Below are 12,498 nucleotides of genomic sequence, written 5' to 3'. Positions count from 1 at the left end.
CATATCTCGTGACCATCTCTCTGACTCTTTCCGCCCATGTGTGTGTCTGTTCTAAATATGGCTGTGGATTCTTTAAGACCCAGAGCTCTGAGTTTTGAGATGAGGAGACCTGGGTCCTAACCTGTGCCTGACCACAGTAGGGAAGCCTAGTGGAAATAGGGGGAAAATATGGTCTTTGGAATCGTCTGGACCTGAGTTTAAATTCAGCCCCAACATCTACCAACCTCGTTATGCTGGACAATTCACTTGATGTCTTTGCCTCAGCTTCTCATCTATAAAGTGAGCAAAGTAAGGCTTATCCTTCTGCTGTGAGGTTTCTCTGTTAAGGCACACAGAGCACATTGCCTGTTTCAACGAATGATAGCTATTTGGTGTTCAGTCACATTGGTGGCCCTGATAAGGTCGTGGTCTAGAAGGTTTAGTGAATTGTTCAAGGGATGACAAACAAATCCCCAATGATTAAGGCTCTCCTTTTTTTCTTCAGTTAATTTAGTCCAACCGTCTTTAGCTAATTCAATCATATCTCATTCACCAGTGGATAAATTGTCCTCATCAGAAGCTTAACCATGCAGCTAATATGTTTTTAAGATAGATTGATTAACAAAGTCCTAATTGAGGCTCAATAAATGAGATAAATCCAGAAGCCTGTAAGATCAACCAGTAGGTCAGAAAGGCAGAATTGGCAATATTCAGTTACCCAATTCATTTAGCAGTATTTCAGCAAATATTATGTATCTACCTCATGTATGCCAGAGCTAGGACTATGTTCTATGTCCAAGTTGGGTATTAAAGGAATGTCAACTCAGCCATGATCAGTCTGAGTAGAATACAGTTAGGACAGATGAGCCCTGTGGGGAGCTAGAGCAGAAATTTTAAAGCTAGTCTGAAGTTGGAGACAAGGTGACAAGGGACCAGAAGACAATGCCAAGAAGCAATAGGGAGCTCACCCAAAGGTCCAGAGGTAGTAATCATCTGCCAGAAGTGGGGGGCAGAAATGGGAGAAACAGAGAGCCCAGAGTGATCTTGCCCATATCGACCTCTGTGCAACTGGTGGGTAGGTCATGGTGGGGCTGGAAAGGTAGAAGAGTGAGCACACAGACTTCTACAGCCTGGCTGGGGAAATGCATATTTGCACATGTGTGGGTGAGTAATGTGATTGATAGGACCAAACAGACCGCAGAATCAGTGTGAACTCTGGCATTCGTGAGGCAAAAATAAACTGTGGTTTTCGAGCTGTGGGCCTGTATATCCTTCCCACTGAGAATAAGTAACTGCACCAATGAGCAAGTGTATGTTGATTTTCTTTGATTCTCATTTTGATCTTAGCCCCGAGCCCATCTTCCAAATGTACTGCACACCACATTTTCTAGCCAGGGACATCACATGTTTGCTCAGCTTCTCAAAGTTGGAGTCACTGGTGCTGGGTATATGTCTTGGCGCAAAACCACAATAGAGGCTATTGAAGGTCTTCAGTCAGTGTCCACTTTATTTGTCCAATACAAGCTTATCGCCTTTTCCTAATACAATTATTAATCAGTCTTCAGCCAAATCCTGGTTACCACTATGCCCTCTGGCAGCTGTGGCTATTAATAGAATGGAGCAAGTGCCTGCTGAACTTCCTCAGAAGGTTTTAAACAGATCCTTGAACACCTCTTTACCAGACACAGCTCAGGTAATGCTTGTTTGAACCTCCATGTGTTTTTTCTTTCTTGTGGAATCAGTTGGCACTTTCCTGTTTCAGCCCTTGGGTGGATTTGCTCCAAGCATTAGCTGACAGAGCCTCTTTCATCAACCTGGAACTTTGTTTCTTAGGTTCTTTGTTCTGCTTCAGAGGGCACTCTGTTTTTTAAAGGAAGTAGTCTATTGTGTGACACCAAATTGCTCTCTGCCTATATTTGTGGACACGAGGATTCCAGAAAAGCTGTCAGTTTACGGAACTTCCAGTAAGTTTCAGGGGAAACTAGAGGTGTTCTCCAGCAATATGTTCCTGATCTAGTTGACTCTTTAAAATGGCCTAAATTTCTTCTGATGTCTGAGTTGTTAATAGCTGGTTTTGAATGTGGTTGATCAGGGATTCTATCCCACTGTGAAAATGCTGACTGCACTCAGGAAGCTGGTGGAACCCTAGAGAAGGTTTAGATGACCTGGGGCCCTCTACTCCTTTGTCCTCTTTTTGAGCTCGTCATTCATATATGTAAAAGAGAGATGGCCTTATTTCTTGGGTCCCATTTGAGGAAAGCAGCCTATATAAGAAAGCTGATCAGTCTTCCAACTAGTCATGTTTCCATCCGAACCAAAGTGAAGATCAGTGTCAAAAGAGAGATCATTGATCTGAAGGAAAATCAATGTCGTCCTCATCTAGCTTCTGCTGCAAGAGTTACACAAACCTGGGAGAAGCTTCCATTCAGGAATATCTGTATGCTCGTCACAGATCTTAGAGGTCAGTCCTGGAGCCATGAATGCCACCTGTTTAGTGTCTCTAAATGAGAAGGAATGTGCTTTTCCACGTCATCTGTCACGGAGAGCTCAAGCAATAGAAAAACTTGTCTTAAAATGTTTTTCTAGCGGTTCTGACTAGTAGGTGGCATTTGGAATTCTTTGGCACGCTCCTTAACCTCTCTGGTTTGAGTCAGGAAGTCATTCCTTGAACAAAGCATTTGTTGATTTCTTTTGTTAGCTAATTATTTAAGTTGGCCCTATGACTGTTGGCTCTCAAAGGCCGAAAACAACTCTAAAAATCCTGTTTCTCAGCTCATCTACTTCTAATCTAAATTCTTAGACTGTATTTTTAGAACAAGTATGCTTAGAAGTAGGTTTTTGACATTTTCAGTTATTGAAATTTGGAGCATTTTTTTCTGTATCAAATGCACAATGGCACAATGTATCCTTAATTTCAAGAAGAGTCATTAAAAACTTCCATCTTGATACATAATTAAGCAGAGTCAAAGTGGTCATGATTAGTCAAGCCTCACAATTAAAATCCTCTGTTTGATGAACTTTTGAAATAAAATGCCATTATCATCTAAAACCTCAATCATCTATGATAATGATGCTCTCAATTAATTCTTTTGTTCTTCACAAAAAGATTAATAATGCTAGTTCATATTTTTTTTTAAGTATCAACATCTGCAAGAGGCATACCATAGAAACCATATGTAACTAATCTCTTCCAAAGGGAGCAAGAAACAGATTTAGGCATATGTTTTATGGACAGCTAATATTTCCCTATAATAATTGTTCGTGCTAATTACCTTTTTTGAATTGATTATGTTTGCAGTAAATTATTATCTTTATGATTATTGCTAGTTTCAGGAAAATGTTTGAGAAATAAATGGTGGTTAGTCTAAATGACCTTGCACAGAGTTAGTGTTTCAGATTAATGCCACATTAAGTGGATAATTGCTCTGATCTGATCTTCACCCTTAATAGCTCCTTCTGGTCCAGCTGCTGTTTGAAAAATCTTGAATGCCAAAGCTACGTCCTACCAGTGTTAGGACTATATCAGAACCTACTGGATAAATCCTTAAGTTAATGTGGAATATTGTCCTGCACATGATTACAACTTAAGTGTCTACTTGTCACCATAGCAATGGTCTTTCCTTGTTCTAAGGTAATGATTAATCATGGGAGCCAAGGACAGATTGGTACTTCCTTTGCCTATAGGACCCATGGCTATAAATGTGGTAGCTTAAGGCGATGTTTGATCCTTTCTCTCTCTCTACAAATTGTAATGTTCACAGTCCTCACAATCAAGATCTTCCTTTAGAATTTAAATGTATTTTTCAACATCTTTATTCTTAGTTGCAAAAATGACTAAGAACTAGGTGCTCAAACTCTATGAAGCACTGGTGGACCACTGAGAGAAAGTAACAATTTACAGAGAAGTAAGTTTCACATAACTAAGAGTATGTATTGATGGCCTATTGCATGCAGGTGCCTGTAGGAGGCTCTTCTTACGTTCTTATTGAGGAAACACGTCATGAGGTCAGAACGCACAAACTGGGTATACGCTAAACGTCTACCATCAGCACATCGAGCGTAGGATCCAAATATTGCTCAGATCTTACTTTTTGTCCTAATGTACCACCACCAAGACATCATTCAAGAAATATGTGAGCCATTAGTTATGCTAGACCCTGCAGGACACAGTTCTGAATAAGACATCTGTTTCCCCTGAGCAGACTTCTGAGGGAAATCAAATAGATAATGACAAAAAAAAAAAGAAAAAAAAAAGTAATGACAACACAGGATTATGGTACCAGAGGTCCATGGCACTGCAGAATCACAGAGAAGTGCTGCTAGCCTAGCAGCAGGGAGAGAAGACTGCCTGGAAGAAGTGACATCAGATCACATTTGAAACAATATGCAAGCATTAAGAGAATTGGGCTTGAGCTGGGTAAGGGTTGGGAAGTCACATGCAGAATCTTGTTAAAAACACAAAATTCAACTGAGTAAATATGAAGATCAAATTGGCTTTATTAATGCATAAATTACACAGCACCCCATCTAGCAAGTAGCAGGAGCTTTGCAGAGCTAAACAAAAGAAGTTTTTTAAAGGCAATGGAGATGGGGTGGGGGCATTAAAAAAAAAACAAAAACAAACAACTAAGACAGGAACCTATTAGCAAGAAGTACATTATTTATGCCATGTCACCCTCCTGATGAGAGCGGGAGGGGTCTATTAGTAAATTTCTTAGCATTACCCAGGAAATTCTGTGTTCTGGTTAGTTACATTCCTGAATGATTGAAACTGCAGCTAGATTAGATACTAAGTCTTGGTTTGTGGACTTGGCCTAAGTGGCACCATCTGGGGTCTGTGGTTTTCTTTTTAACAACTGTTCTAGGTTCTAGACAGTGGGAGCACATTATATATAATAGTTCTGAAGGCCAGGAAGATCACAGAATACCTTTAGAACAGCCATGGAAATTAATTTACTCTGGCTGAGACATAAAGTGCACATTATAGCTGAGCCCACAGAGATAGATGTTTACCTTTCACACTGAAGATGACGGAGAACCATTACAGAGTGTTGGGAGGGGAGTGACATGATCAGATATGCGTCTAAGAAAACATGCTCTGATAGGGCTACAATCGAAGGAGGGCAGGGGACCCGTATAGATGCTGGAAATGCGATCTGGGACTGAGAATGGAGTCCACTCCAAACAGTCTGCATTTCCACGTCCCCTACAAGTAAAAGCCACTTTGGGAACCAAGTCAACAAGTCAAGGCTGTTTTCACTTTTTCTGGAGCAATACTGTAATCTGCTTCATAAGAGAAAAATGCTATTTGCCATTGCTGAAAAATGCTCAATTGGTAGTTCTCTGGGAGAAACTATTCAGTTTGCTAAAATTTAAATACCCACAGAGTAAAAACAAAGGCAGCTAATAAGAAATGTGTCATTGAAATTGAACAGAAGCTAGAGAAGTCCCATTTCTTGTTCTTTTTATCTTTTCAAAAGCATGGCTCCCCAGCAATTTACCCGTGTTATCATTCATCCCTTGTATCATTAGCATTTGGGAAAATGCCTGAAACTGTCACCATGAGACAAGCCACATGTAGAAACTAAAAATGCAGTTTGGGGAAATGAGAAAATAAAACTCTGAAGGAGGAGGATTGAACGTTTCATTAAACATAAAGATGTTGCTAAAAATAAAATCCTTCCTAACTTCAGGAGTTGTTGGCTACTGAAATGTCATCATCAATTAGTCCTCTTTTTTGCATGCTCTGTGGTGCAAAACCAATTACTCTCTGACAGTCCCTGTCCTCTGGACACAGAGACCACAGATGTGGGAGACAAAACAAGGGCCAGTTTTGAGCCAAACATATATTAAAGCAGGAACCAGTTTTAAAAACAAAGTCATTGGCAATCATTCATTCATTTGCTCATTCAAGCCAGTCCACACCATTCACAAGGCAGGGGAGCATGGGGGAAGCGCCAGGAGAACTGGATGTGGGCCACGCCCATCGTAGGCTTGTTAGGATCTAGGGCAAGTGTTAAGTCGTGGCCTTCAATGGCAAAAACAAAGGAAAGTAGTGTCAGTAGAGACTGGGCTTTCAGTAAAAGTGGGAGAGGATCAGGTGGGGGGTAGTGACTAAAAGGAGGAAGAAAAGAATAGAGCAGGCACTGCATTTTGTGTATATCTATATTTCTTATCTTAAAAATAGTTCTCATGTGGTAGGAACCATAATTACTTTTAACATGTGGGGACTAAGACCTAGAATAATTTAATGGTTCGCTGGCCCCAGGATCTTGGTTACTGTTGGTACCTGTTGGACTTCAGGGCACACCATTTTATTTCTAGTCTACCCTAGAGTTGATGTCTCAGAGGTAAAAAGAAATTTTAAGTTTGACTTTGGGATTTTGCAAACTTCACTAGGTTAAGGAACCACATATACTCTCCAAATAGCAAGACAGAGTACAAGAAGCACGGACGGGGCTAAGGAGTTACGGGGTCTCTTCTGGTGTGGTGTCAGGATAGTCAGTCGAAGTAATGGGGCTCTGGGAGTCCACGACACACCAAGGAAGGCTTCCAGGAAGAGGTAGGAGCACAGCTGGACCTTTGAGAGTAGGACCTGGGCAAAAGGGAGAACCAGGGAATCCTCAGAAGTGAAGAGCGCTGAGGAAATAAGAACAATTCTACATTTCCCAGGAGGATGATGTCCATTTCGGTTCAGATAACTGAGCAGAGACTTCTTTATATCAGCGCCTAACTCAAGGGGAGGAGACCAAGAAGTAACCCCACGAAGGTTGTGTACCAGAGATGATCTGGCCTGTGGGGGTTGGAGGAGATGTATTTTAGAGAAGCAGTCGATGGTAGACAAGGAAAGGCTGAGCGGCTCCCTTCATCCCCACTTGCCTCTCTGCAGGTTTGGATATGCACCGTGAACATTTTCTTAGCTTTGACAAATGCAGTTATAACCTTTCTCCTCACCCCACCTGACTTCCAATCACACTGCTTTTCTGAGCCCCTCTTAGAGCCAACACTATAGAGAAGGGTAAGTTAGGAGAAAAGGGTTGGAGATACCGGAGTATATCACTGATTTTCTGACTGTCCCTGTCTCCTCCTATGTTTTAGATATATCTCCTAGTTTGTAGGTGTCCTTCTGTCCCTGACTGAACATACTAACAGACACTTTCAGAGTTGAAGAGTTCTTTCTGTCCGAACGGGGTGTCCTCCAGTGAAGGTTAGGGCAGTGGGAGAGACGGTCAACTGTTGCAGGTAAAATGCAGAATGTAGAGACTCTGGATGCATTCTGGACACTGAGTTCAATCATAGCTTAGAAATAGGAACAAGTTAATTTTTATGAGAAGGGGGGCATGGAATTACTCTGGCTCTTCATCTTATTTACAAGAAAGCCAGTTGGAGGCAGGGCTGTGACAAATGTCCTACACAAATCAGAGGTGTGTGAACAGAAGGGAGAGGGAACCATTGGTATCTCTCAATAGCCTTCCGCTCCTCCACTGGAAGTTTAGCTCTGTGATACATGGCTTAGATGTCATAAGCAGGTAGATGACTGATAAACAGAGAGAATTCTAAGGAGCTCAGCTCTGTCTGGAACAGTAGTAACTTAGTTGAAATGGCCCTGTTGTTTGTCGGTGGAGTGAACTATTGAGATAGAATACCATGGACACATTACATGAAAGGGAATCCATGCAATAGAAGCAGACACAAAGTCCCCAAGGTGCCTTTCGAAAGACCTTGGGGCAGCAGGACATTTCTTGGGTCCATCACTTTGATTCTAGCATGGTGAGGAGAGTGGATTTCTCTTGGGAAGGTAGGAACCTATGCTTTCTGGCACTATGAACTTTTAACATCTTAGATGTCTTCTTGGTCAGTAAAGTATCTTTCTGAGGTACTCTTCGTCTCTTAGACATCTATGTTCCAGCCTTGCTGTCATTCATTCCACCACGTTCCCACGCAAGAGCAGTCAGACTCCATTTGGGATAACAGGAGGTACTGTCTGGATAAATCTTCCTTAAGAAGGATCTCAGATGAGCCTGTGCACAGTATATAGCAAGTGTGAAATAATTCTCGTTTGGCTCAACAGAATATTGCCCCAAGTGGCAATGACAAAAAAGCAAGATTTCTAGTATCAAATACTTGGTGGGAGGCAGGGAGCCGTGCTTTCCTTTCCAAAAATTACAAAATATGTACATCGTGTGAAATAACCCAGTGGCACAGCTCTGTTCTCGAGGAGTTAATCATCTCTACAAAAGTTCACAATAGGCTATATTTTGAGGTATTAGGGGGAAAAAATCAACCCTATTAGTGAAAATGGCCAAGCAAGCTTTGCTGTTTTAGCTTTTATGTTATTCTTTCTTCAGTTTCCTCGATCAAGTCAGTGGAGGCTTCAGACAGAGGTAGAGATGTAAAGGTGATTAGAAGAAAAGAGAAGGAAAATGAAGAGCTACATGTAGGGGTTCAGTGGAAATTACCAACTAGATTTGTAGGAAAGATTAATTAGTGCTATCCTATTTAATGTGATTACTCCTCCATACCACTGTGAACTAAGAAATCAAATAAAATGTAAGTGAATAAAATGTAATCAAATATGTTTCCTCGAAATGTACTTTAGACAGGATTAGCACAAATTCTTAAACCATCTCAAAGTGGAAAAGGATCCACATATTCAGTAATTGCCTTGATACAACTGGATAACTGTTATATTTTTCTAAGTTAATTCTCTCCTTTACATTATCTTATTAAAATAATTTCCAGATGAGCTGAAAGCACTTAAAGAAAACGTAATTAGCATATTATAAACTGAGGAGAGAATGGCCTTTCCAAATGTGATTCCGAAGAATGAACTCACCACAGAAATGGGGAGGGAAGGGACAGGACTGACTCCAATAAATTACTACTAAATCTTCTCCACACAAAAGGTACTGTAAATAAAACTAAAAGGAAAATTGTAAAAGCTGGAAAAACATTTGTGATCTATGACAAAAGACAAATACGGCAGAAATAAGTTTTAAAAAAAAATTCAAATAAATGCGCACAAAGTGTTCACCTCCCCTGGTGGTAATGCCAAAGATGTAGCATAACAGAAAAGAGTTAAAGAGGAACAATGCTAAGAGAAATAGACTCTTATAGTCACTGGTGCTGGGAAACAGTCTTTCTGGATAATAATTTAGCAGCACATTTCAAATTTGGGTGGATCTTTTGACCTAGAATTCCTACACTTAGGAATTTATCATATGCGAGGTGCCTGGGTGGCTCAGTCAGTTAAGCATCTGCCTTCGGCTTGGGTCATGATCCTGGAGTCCTGGGATTAATCCCTACATCTTACTCTCTGCTAGCGGAGAGCCTGCCTCTCACCCTGCTCATGCTCACTCTCTACCTCTCTTTCTCTCAAATAAATAAATAAAATCCTTAAAAAAAAAAAAAGTGTGGGGGGGATTTATGGTATGGAATAATAAAAAAAATTAGGTTACAGGTAATGCCTACTGCATATTTACTGTGTTTGTGACCCTGTTCCATGCAATTTACCTACTTTATCCTATTTAATCTTCCCAACAACCCTGAGACTGGGGCTATGTCCTATGCTTTGTTTGAGGAAAGAAGAATCATCCAACTAGTAGATAGTTAACAAATGAAATACTTGCTTCCCACTAAGTATTACTGTAAATATGAAAAAAATGGAAAAAGCTAGAATTCTAAGAGAGAGATTATGTTAAATGATGTAACGATCATGTAATGAATTCAGCCATGTTGACCCAGAAAATGGTAGTGTGGAGTATTTTTGACATTAGAGATGACTAATAAGTATTAAGTGTGAGAAATAGATTATAAGATAGTATATACAATATGATCTCATTTTTTTAATTAAAAAAAGGTGTCTGAATATTTTCCTGTATATACAAACACATTTTTTAAATTCTCAAAATATTAATAGATAAATCAAAATATTAATAGAATTTATGTCCAGAGGGTGGGACTGTGTATGGAATTTGTTTTCTTATTGTTGTTGATCACTTTTTCTTTTTTTTTGTGCATTAAACACATTTTTTACTTGTTTAATGTGTAATGTTGTTCCCCACCCTAAAGTCTTGAAAAAAAAAATTAAAAACAGAACTGAGTTAATAGTTGTTAATTTTTATCTCAAGTGGAAAATTGAAGACTCACGAGCAATGTACTCAGGAGACAATAAAACAAAATAGACCCAAGAGAAATAGGTTTCAGTTTGACTTTCTAAAGATTTTCTTGACTAGCAGTGAGTAAAAATTGAATTACACAGCAGAGGTAGATTGTAGAGCTACGTGGCTTCATAAAAAGCAAAAAAGAAGGCTCTCTGAAGCTGAATTGCTCATTTATTCAAGTGCTTCCATCTAGAACAGAGATTCTAAACTTAGGGCACAGCAGGTCCCTGAATGCAATTAAGGGAGTCCATGAACTTGAGCAGAAGGAAACTGCATCTTAATTTTCATTAATGTCTAACTACAAATTAGAATTTCTTCGGTGTAAATGTAGGTGACAAATCACCTGTGAGTTTAGCAGCACCTATGACTTTGGCCCCAAGAGAAAGCCCATATATTTTCATGTCATATTACAGATGTTTGTATTATTATTCATGTTCTTATTACTTGGAAGTTATGACAATTACTAGATTTGTTCCTTAGTCCTATTAGTGAATGCAGTAATAAAGAAGCATATATAGAGCCATATCATATGTTGTTTTTTTAAAAATACTTTGCTAACCATATTTCAATATCATGGTTTCCTTGGGAATCCTGTGTTACCCTAATTTTATGTGTTTAACCACATGATTCCGAAAAGGGCTCAATAGATTTCACCAAAATGCCAAAAGAACCCATGGCACGAGTTAAGTTAAATGCCCCTGATGCAAAAGCTGTGGATCAGACAGACAGATCTGTTCAGGCAGAAGACCTCGCTGGTGCTCTCAGATGCTCCCTGAGGCGTCTTGCCTAGAGCCGGAAATACGGGTCACAGAGATTCCGGTTGCAAGAGGGAAAGCACAGTGACTGTGTGCAGTAGATGATTTAATAGAGGTCTCTTAACTTCTTGATTCCCTTTCCCTCTCTTCCTCCTTGAGAAGTCAGTGGCTATCCCACTTGTAAGACCATTAAATTAGTCATAATTGGCTAATATTTTAATGGCCATCTAACTGTATTCACTAAGGCTTTTTTCAGTTAACATAGATCTACACAGATATCCATTCAAACACCCACTAACCATGCACCACTACCAGACCCACAGTGTGGTCTTTGGAGGCACTAACTGTTGACCCCTGTCCTCAAAGAGACCCTATCTGCCAGGCAAGATGACTGCATGCAAACCATTTTCACAGAAGCAGACAGTGGGCGGAGCATTTGAACTTGATTTAGGTCTTGGTTATACACTTACTTCCGGATCTCTGTGCTTACCTACTTTTTTCTTTGTGCAAGTGTTCTTGGGGAGGAAGCGACATCAACAAAAACAGCCTAACCACCCCTTCTCTTCTCCTGTTGGAGCTGTTTTTTTCTGCTCCTCTCACTGATAACGTTCCCATGCTTGCCCCTGAGCGGCAGAGAACAGGGGAGTACCTGCTGTTTGCGGAAGGAAGAAGGTAGGATGCTTTCTGCTTTACAAAATGCTTTTGCATCCATTGATTTATACTGGTGTTTCTCAGAGAGTCATCCAAGAAACAGAGATTGTTAAGAGTAAATCCCTGGGTCTGGCCCCAGTCCACTGATTCAGAAAATTTGAGATTGGTTCCCAGAAACCTGAGTTTTTTTTTTTTTTTTAAGATTTTATTTATTTATTTGACACAGAGAGAGAGATCACAAGTAGGCAGAAAGTCAGGCAAAGAGAGAGAGAGAGAGAAGCAGGGTCCCTGCTGAGCAGAGAGCCTGATGCGGGGCTCGATCCCAGGACACTGAGATCATGACCTGAGCCGAAGGCAGCGGCTTAATCCACTGAGCCACCCAGGCACCCCAGAAACCTGAGTTTTAAACAAGCACTCTCTCTTCCCTCTTTGGTCTACTTCCCCAGTGATTCTTATGGACATGAAAACTGGAGAACGACTACCTTACGTGATCTTCACAAAATCCTGTAAAGCAGGTGGGTCAAACACCACCCTACCTTTTTAGAATTTGGGACACCAGACATAGAAGAGGTTGCATCTGAAGATGCATTTGTACCATGGCAGCTGGTTAGGATATTATTCATTGAGGTGGAACTGGTAGGGAGAGGGAAATGTAAAGAGAATTCCTGTTGCTCAGAAGCTTCAGGCACACAAGACGGAAAGCATAGTTTGGGCACAGCACCACAGAGGTCCAGACAGAAACATCTCAGTAGTGCTAGTGCAGGTCATCAGATAAGAGGAAGCAAGGGCCTCAGCAAAGGCAAAGTTATGGGGCTTGAGAAGGGCAAAATAATTCTCATCATTGGCAGATTCCATGTTTATAAGTTCACCTGCTTGCTAAAGTGTATTTATGGGGTGTCTAGGTGCCTGGGTAGCTCAGTCAGTTAAGCGTCTGCCTTTGCTTGGGTCAT

The sequence above is a fragment of the Mustela erminea genome, chromosome 3 (genome assembly GCF_009829155.1).
Source record: "Mustela erminea isolate mMusErm1 chromosome 3, mMusErm1.Pri, whole genome shotgun sequence".
Classification (NCBI taxonomy): Eukaryota; Metazoa; Chordata; class Mammalia; order Carnivora; family Mustelidae; genus Mustela; species Mustela erminea.
This window is presented reverse-complemented; position numbering follows the sequence as displayed.